This window comes from Dendrobium catenatum, unplaced genomic scaffold (genome assembly GCF_001605985.2).
Source record: "Dendrobium catenatum unplaced genomic scaffold, ASM160598v2 fragScaff_scaffold_1220, whole genome shotgun sequence".
Taxonomy (NCBI): domain Eukaryota; kingdom Viridiplantae; phylum Streptophyta; class Magnoliopsida; order Asparagales; family Orchidaceae; genus Dendrobium; species Dendrobium catenatum.
The window spans coordinates 13,293,391-13,302,669 of record NW_021319682.1 but is presented as its reverse complement, the minus strand read 5'-3'; the positions used below and the strand labels follow the sequence as shown (position 1 = coordinate 13,302,669).

Below are 9,279 nucleotides of genomic sequence, written 5' to 3'. Positions count from 1 at the left end.
GTATTATATTCTAAAGAGCAATAGCATTTAAGTTCCTATAATAAAAAAAAAAATCTGAAACTTAGCATTCCCTTAGTTTTCTTTTCTATGTGCATACACATGTGTTTTCTTATTGAATTTGTTATTACATGAATCATGGAGGGTTTTGTAAGGATTACTTTTATGACTTCAATCGAATAAGTGGTAAAACCATGATTTTCATATAAGCTTGTTTTATGTGATTTTGCAAATGTTGCATATCAAATGAATGATGAAATGTCTCCAAGAGATCTTATTTGAAACAAAAGTTTGAATGCAAGTCTACACTTCTATTTTAATTGAAAGTTCCTTTTCGTTATCTTTATTAGTGCCATGAGGGGTGAGTAGTACGTGGATTTGGAAGGACACTTAGTTGGTAGAATTTGTTATCTTATTCTTACTTTACTTTAGTGATGCAATATTGAAGATGGCTTTATCCTTGTTTAATGATCTATCTCTAATATGGTTAGATTCATGCTTCTATATTGTTGAAAATTGCATAGCTATGGTAAGAAAAGAGAAAAATCTTCTTAAAGCCTCATGTGTGTTTGATACAAGCATTGTCATTCGTAGCCAAAGGCAATTTTTTTATTGTTCCTTATGTTCTAAACTATTTGGGAATAATGTTGAATGCATATTTTTGCTGTTAGAGGTTCCAAACTATTTGTGAACAATGTTGAATGCAGTTTTTTTTTTTCCTGTTTTTGGCTCCTGGATTGTTTTGGGAACGAATTATGTGCAAATTTATCGCTGTTTTGTGCTCTAAGCTATTTTAAAATGAGATATTGGCAAATTTTTGTTCATTATATGGTCTAAGTTCTTTCTGAGATGAATGTTTGAAGCATTCCTTTTGTGGAGTTTTAAAGTGGGGGTTATTAGAAGGTGTTGCAAGGTACTTGATGTAGGAAAGCTTCACAAGTATTGTTGAAAGCTCTATGGAAAGTCTTGCAAACGATTTTGTGTTATGAAAATTATGTGATGTACTTTGTGATTGTCTTGTAATAAAAGTGCTTTTATGAGGTTTTTTTTTATCCCACTCCAAATAAAATAAAGAAGCATTTGATTGTTGTCTTTGTGTCAAAGTCGCTTTGGTAAATTGCTTATGGAAATATTTCTACGCATTATTTCATTTTGGAGAATTTTCATAAGATATTGTTTTGGGGTCGATAACTTAGTGAAGTGGATTTATGTTGGAGAGTTCTCTTAATCTCTTTTTTTGGGATGAGGTAATCTATCTTATATAAATTGTGTCTCTTTTATTAATATTTGCTTCTAAAATATAGGGTTGGAAGAATGTTGTAGATAGAAAGATATGTTATTTTAGTTCTAATTTTGGGGGCTTGAGTTTCCCTTGTTGCTTTGAGTTTGGTAGAGAATGCTTTGTGTAGTTGAGTCGGGTCTGTATCAAGTGCTTTATTAGGATTGTGTGGACAGCAAAGGGCATTGTAAATGCTTTCCTCCCTATTCGTATCACATCGATTTAGGGAGGAGGCTATTTTAGAGACACACTTGGCTTCGAAGAAGTGTGTCCAAAACAACGATGCCTACATTCATTTTATATTTGATTTTCATTCTTTTTTTTCTTTTTTATTTAGTCGTCCTTTGCTTTGCCCTTTAGCTTTTCTGTTAATTCTTTCATGTTTTATGTTTTAACTCTTATAAAATGAGGAGAATCCAAAACACAAATGACTCAACCGGTATACAAAAAGGTACGTTCTTTATTTTATCGCATTTTTCATTTCTTTTTGTCATTATTTATATAGAACATGCTCTGATACACCTCTCTTTTGTGTCTTGCGAGGTGAGCTTTAGAAAGCAATGAACAAGGAGCATTGGAGCATTTGGAGAAGGAGCAAGGACAGCCATATCCGAGCATCAGTCGCCCCTATTCAGTGCGATAGGGGTGCTACGGGCGGAACCACCGGGTCATAGCCCCCGGTGCTGTAAATTTCCTAAAAAAAACTTAGAAAACCTTTAGGGGCCTAAATGATTGCACGCTCCGCATCCCTTAGGACCCGTAGAAATTTCATTTCATAACTAGGTTTGCTTTTCTTTTTAGATCATTAAATCCATTGACATACGTACGAAAGTCCTAAGGGTTAGAAAATAAAACTCTTTTTATCCCTACAACTTTAGTGACACGTAAGGACAAAAATTAAGGACCGAGTCTTAGAAAATATAGACTTAGGGTGCATGCTCCTTATAGGATAGAGACATCAAAACAAAAACTTAGTGACACATTTCTCTAGGTTTAATTTTTCTTAATGTATTAATAATCAACTAACCAATCATAATCGAATTCTTAAAATGTATTTAAAATACTTAACTCTTAATTAAATCATAATAAACATTTTTAATTATTAAATTCTAAACTTAAAACATAAATCTAAATCAAATCTAACTAATCTAATAATTAACTTCTAACCCACTTAAAGTTTAAAAGAAGTAGATTTAATTAGGAGATCAAATTATAAGCTAAAATTTGCTAGGATAAAAGACTCCTAAAAATCAAACTTTAGAATAATCTTTAAAATCAACCAACAAACTTGATTAATAAAATACTTAATCCGCATTTTTTTTTTTCATAACAAACTACAATAATTCAACAAAATTGGCTGCCACTGGGTAACCCAGGCCTACGAGGATATTAAATTAGCCCCAAGGAGGGTGAAATAAATCTCAGGGCCTTGGTATAAAACAAAGGTGGTAATCAATCAAATTTTAAAAGAAAATCTTTAAAATCAATCCTAAAAGTACTAATATTTAAACTTGAATTAAAATTCCTTTTTGCCCTTTCAATAAAAAAAATGCAAGTAAGTTTAACTAAATTATTCTATATGACCTACCAAAACCACACATCCTACACACACTTAGACTGGTTTGCTATGACACGATTACTAGCCTTAGGTTAGGTCGATGTTTTGCTTTTCTTTTATGTCTCTGTGTTGTGGTGACTTGCATGTGACCAGTTTGTTATTTGCTTTACTACTTGCTTTAGTTTTTCTGTGGCTATTTTTTATGACATTTTCTAGCTTTCTTTCTACACTGTTGTTGTGAGCGTTAGAATACCCATAGATTAGGCATGCTTTTCATACTGACATTGTCTTCTTGTAGATGGTCGTGCTCACTTAATGCTAAAGGGGACTAAAATTAATAAAAATTATTTATAACTGCTTTAGGTACTTGCTTCAGCTTCTTAGCCCCCAATGATTAGAGCACGACCAAGTGTGATTTATTTTGAGCATTTTCATTTCATATATATATATATATATATATATATAATTGTTTGGATGACTTTGATTATAACTGCTTAGGATAACCCCTGCAGGAGAGTCTAGATTTTCTCTTTTCATTGATTTAATGTATTTGATAGTAAATGTTGTGAAAATCATTAAAATAAGGCATTTTAGATGTAAAGGGGTCCAAAGGGAAAAGAAAACCCCCTACAGGGAGTTTTCTTTTTTGTTTGGACATCTTTTTGGAGGATTCACTTCAAGGAGCCTGAAGGGAGAACGAAGATGATCCATAGACGAATCAAGGAAGGGAAGATGAAGATTGAAGATATAAAATACCTTGTTTTAAGATTTGCATCATTCCCGGGTTGTTGTCGGTGGAGCCCGGCCACCATTACTTTTTCTGTACTCTGTGATGTAATATTGTATGACACTTGCCATGGATTTTAGACACTCTTTTTCATAGCTTTCTTTGTTGTGTTTACTTTTATTTGTGCAGTAGAACTGGCATGCTTTTCATAGGTTTCGTTTCTTCTTGCATGTGCTTGTGCCTTACTCGCTAGGCTCTTTTAGGGATAAAATTTGTCTACTCGTAATTACTAATAAAATTTTAAGATCATATCACATAGAAAACTAATGATTTAGGAAATAGCCAGAATTGTCCGGGGTCGCATGCATGCATTCTCTCTTCTTTTAGACAACTTCCCCGCCTGCGGGTAGAGTCTGAATAATCTGACCTATGAAGATGAAGTGCCGGATCTGGGAAATATTAGTCTTTCTAAAAATTATTTTATAAGCCTTTTTAAAACTTCATACATTTTTGATTTGGAGACTTTGACTAGCATAAACTACATTAGTAACCAATTAAAAGTAAAACTTAATTGCATTAGTTTTTGGAGCATTATACCATTCATAAATGTGGGATCACTTAAGAAATTCTCTAGTTGTCGATCCCAAATTCCAATGTCTAGCCACCCTCCTATCTTTCTTACAGACCAGATAATATGGATTTTATGCGATTAGGTGATTTTAGCTGGTTTCCTTTTCCAGGCAAGGAATAAGTCCAGGATTGCATTAGTTAGGTTGTAGATGTTAGTATCGTATGTACGATACTACATCTTTTATAGATTTAGGGTCTAAAGGTGAGTGGTATGAGTGTACCACTATACACCTTATCGGTGGGTAAGCCTTCCTTTCTTTCGGAGACTATAATTCCTACCCATCCGCGTCAAACAGATGATGCCACCTCCCTCTTTCTCTCATGCATGTTTGAATGCATTATCTCTTTCTTTTCTTCAGTTTTCTCTACTTCAAACCGGTCGAATGCGGATCTGAACCACGTATGATTGATTAAACCAAATTGAGCCTATCTTCCCCTTTGATTAGAAAAGCCTAGAATTTTCCTTTCGCACTAAACTCATTCGAGAAGATAATCTAACGTCCTTAATCAAAAGTTTTCTTAGATCGAGGTCTAAGATGTAATTAACTACGGAGGCTTGCGCCCATAGGAAACCGATCCCCACAATCAAATAAATCTCATTCGAGCTGATGTATCGAATGGGAGAAATCTCATGAAATTTTGGGTTATATATATTATTATCCATCGAGGTGTGTAGGTGAAAGTCGCTATCCTCCATGGCTAATCGTATGTATAACTTCATCTGCTCTTCCATCGGCTTTCTTATGTCGAGTGTAAAGGCCTACAATCATTTTATCCTACGGGATAGTGTGGTCGTACCCTTTACATTCGAACCCCATGAGCAGAATTCTTTCAGAGACCCACAATGGTCTTAATATATTATTGAGAAGAATCTGATGGAGTGGTGATTTGGGAGCATCTTTATTATGGTGAACCGTAGTGGATGGAAAATGAGTTATTTGGCCATGCAAGCCAGATCGATGGGCCTATTACACATTGGCGCAACTTACGACTCCAAAAAAGCATTCCAAAATGGGGTCATAATTCTTAATTAGACTCCGTAGGTTGTGGTGAATAGCCATGAAAAAAAAGAGATGCCTAGTTAAAAAGCATTGCAACATGAGGACTTTCCATGAGGTCACCCATCCTAGTACTACTCTAGGCTAAGCAAACTTAACTGGAGAGTTTTGATGGGATCTGGTGCACTAGTGCTAGTATTATCATAATCATAATGATATGTTCTCAAATTAATGTTAAGTAGACTTGATGAAGCGGTGATTTTGGTACATCATTTTTTTAATGGATCGTAGGGGATCTAAAATACATTATTCAGCTGTGCATTCTCAACCGATGGGCCTATGGTGCATCAGTGCTACCTCTAGCTCCAAAAAAATCTTTTTAGAATGGGTCATAGTTCTTAATCAGACTCCTAGGAAAAAAGTTTTTATTGATCCCACGTGGATGCATCTTGGGACTCGTTGGTCGCCTTCACAGATCCCATATTGTTGATTTATTTACTCGGCACATAGATAGTCAACATTGCAAGGGATTCATAGGCCACGGTGAATGGCTGCAGAAAAAAGAGAACGCTTGTTAAAAAAGGGGTGCAACACGAGGAATTCCAAAGAGGTCACCTATTTTAGTACTACTATCGCCCAAGCATGCTTAACTACGGAGTCTTGATGGGATTCGATGCAGTGGTGTTGGTATGGTCATACCTATAATAACATGGTCTTAAATTAATGTTAAGAAGACTCTGTAGAGTGGTGATTTTGGCGCATCTTTATTCCGACAAACCGTAACAAACAAAAAATGCATTATTTGGTTGTGGATGCCCGACCAATGGGCCTATTGCACATCGGTGTTACCTTCAACTCCAAAAAATCTTTCCATAATAGGGTCATAATTCTTAATCAGACTCATGGGCGGAAAGGTATTTCTATTCCCGTGCGGCCACATCATTGGATCTGTTGATCGCCTCACTAGAAACACGTTGCAAATTTCTTTGCTCAAGGCCCTGGGAGTCAAATTTGCCAGGGGTCCATCGACCTTGGTGAAGAGCTGAAAAAAAAAAGATGGCCGCTTAAAAAAGGGGTGCAATATTAAGACCTCCTAGAAGGTCAACCATCCTAGTACTACTCTAACCCAAGCACACTTAACTATGGAGTTCTGATGGGATCCAATGTACTGGTGCTGGTATTATCGTAATCATAATGATATGGTCTCAAATTAATGTTAAGTAGTCTCTAATGGAGTGGTGATTTTGACACATAATTATTTCAGCAGAACTTAGGGGATTAAGAATGCATTATTCGGCTGAGCATTATTGTCCGATGGGCCTATAGTACATTGATGCTCCCTTCGAATCTAAAAAAGCTTTCCGAAACAAAATTTTGAATCAAACTCCCTGGCAAAAAGTTATCTTTATTCCCGCACAGCTGCATCCTAGAACCCACCAGTAGTATTTAAGAGTCACACATTTAGATTTCTTCACTCGAGGTGCAGGGGAATATACATTGATAGGGCTCCGTAGGCTGTGGTGAAGAGGTACAGAAGAAAGGAAAGGTTGGTTAAAAAAGGGGTATTATATGAAGACTTCCTATGAGGTTAGCCATCTTAGTACTACTCTTGCCTAAGCACACTTAATTGTGAAGTTCTGATGGGATTCGGTGCATTGGTGCTGGTATGGTCATACCCAAAATAATATAGTCTGAAATTACTATTATGTAGACACCAATGGAGCAGTGATTTGGGCATGTGTTTATTCTGTTAGACCGTAGGGGATCAAAAATGTATTATTCGGCTGTACATTCTTGATCGATGGCCCTATGACGCATCAGCGCTACCTTCTAAAAATACTTTTTATAATTAGTCCAAATTCTTAATCAGACTCCTTAGCAGAAAGTTAATGCTATTCTTGCGCAGCCACATCATGGGAGCCACCGGCCCCTTGGATAAAAAAAGGGGGTGTAAGACAGGGACTTTGAAAGTTCTTGAGGGTTGTAAAACCCTAAAGAACTAGTCCTGTGGCTAACCAAGAGGGGGGTGAATTGGATATTTTAAAAATTCTCCATGCAAAAAGAACTTATTTAAAATATTTTAAAACTCACACAAAATAATCGATACAACTGATACAAAAAAAAAAACAAATTTCATAAAAATGAAATAAAACAGAGTTATCAACCACACAAATAATCACAAAAAAAATAAAGTGCAGAAATAATAAAAGGAAAGAATACACCAGAATTTATAGTGGTTCGGTAAACTTAACCTACATCCACTCATTGGAGACTCCCTCTAAATATTGCACTAAATAATAATGACTCTCTTTTTTCTTCAACACCAAGGTGAAGAGGCATGTACATTTGTTGTTTCACCTCTCTAGTGCAGTAGAGAATCGTGACTTTATTACAGGCAAGGAACATCAACTTTATTTTTACCCTCCTAATGATGGTCATATAACCACAACTCTATTTTCACCTTCTAGGTGATCGTCAGAGAACCACGATCTTTACTGAAAAACTTCTTCTCTAGAGCCATAGAGATTCCAGGTAGACGCTTGTAGGTACTAGGAAAGATTCTTGCTTCGAGCAATCTTGTGATTCCCCTTAAAACTTTTCCCTGATAAAATCTCCCTCTCTTCTCTCACCAATCTCTCCTTCTTCTCTCCTTCAATCTCTCTCTCAAGAAGACTAAATAACCAAAGATTTCCTCAAAATAATATTTCTAATCCTTAAATAGCATGCTTAAAAAACCCCAAATTTCAAGACATCCATCTTATGATCTTACAGTATGATACACTTATCATACGGTATAATGAGTATAATTCAGACTCTCCCAACAAGATCATTCATAAAAACTTTTCAACTTTTATAATACATCAAACAATACAATCTAAACATCATCCAATACGATCAGTAGAAAATCCTTCTGTTCGTTTGGGACGATCCTTGGGACGACCAACTTCTTATACAGATGATAGTCCAGCACTATGGACATCATACGTTACAATAAGTATAAACACCATGAATTTATCTAGATACGATCTGTGGGATGACCAATTTTATGTACGATTAATCGTATAGTACAAACAATATCATACAATACAATCAATCACAATAATTATCCATGATTTTATTAATTGATATATAACTCAGATTAATTAAGAAAGATTTTAATTAGGGCATATAATACGAACCAAATTGTACTGTACGATTAGTACATAATTATTATCTTTCTTAACCTTTGGTGGCTAGGGTTTTGATAGAGCATAATACTTCGTATAATACGAGTTAAAGTTATACAATACAAATGACTTTGTATGGTATGAAAGCAAGATCATATAATACGAATTACTTAAAAAAGTCTATCTTATATACATTTTATATCTTACCCTCTGTGTGTGCAAGGTTACTTAGTAATAATATCCACCCAATTATATGATCTGACTCAAGAAAGGTGAAAATATAGACTAAAATAAAAACTAATTGTAACCCTAGTCTACCTAGTCTTGAGTTGATCAAAATTTCAAGTGAACGGTGAATTGATTTCCTAAAATGTTAGTGCTCACAAACATAGAATAAAAATATCATAGAAACTAGAGAAGTAGTAATAGATGCAATAATATTTATTATCATTAAAATCATAGTATTTGAATTAGGTTTATAATATACTTTCCAGGAAATCAGCCATGATAGTACTAAACTCTCCCAAGCACGATTAACGGAGGAGTTATGATGGGATCTAATGCTGGTATGGTCCTAACCATAATAATAAGGTCTCAAATTAATATTAAGTAGACTTTGAAGGAGCGGTGATTTTATTGCATCTTTATTCTAGTGGCCCTTATGTGATCGAAAATGCATTATTTGACTGTGCATTCTCGACTAATAGGCTTATGGCATATCGACACTACCTCTGGCTCTAAAAAAAGCTTTCCGGAATGGGGTCATAATTCTTAATTAGCCTCCTTGATAGAAAGTTATTTCCTTTCCTACGCGACCGCATTCTAGGACCCACCAGTTGTATTCACAGGTCCCACGCTTCAAATTTATTCAATTGAGGTACGGTGAGTCAACATTGCTAGAGGTCCGTAGGCCTTGGCAAAGT

At 35.3% G+C, this 9,279-nt stretch overlaps 2 pseudogenes; both read right to left on the bottom strand.

Moving 5' to 3' along the window:
- Positions 1 to 6,261: 6,261 nt before the first annotated feature.
- LOC114580726 lies at positions 6,262 to 6,380 on the bottom strand (annotated as a pseudogene).
- Positions 6,381 to 6,748: 368 nt separating this feature from the next.
- On the bottom strand, positions 6,749 to 6,867 carry LOC114580737 (annotated as a pseudogene).
- Positions 6,868 to 9,279: the final 2,412 nt, after the last annotated feature.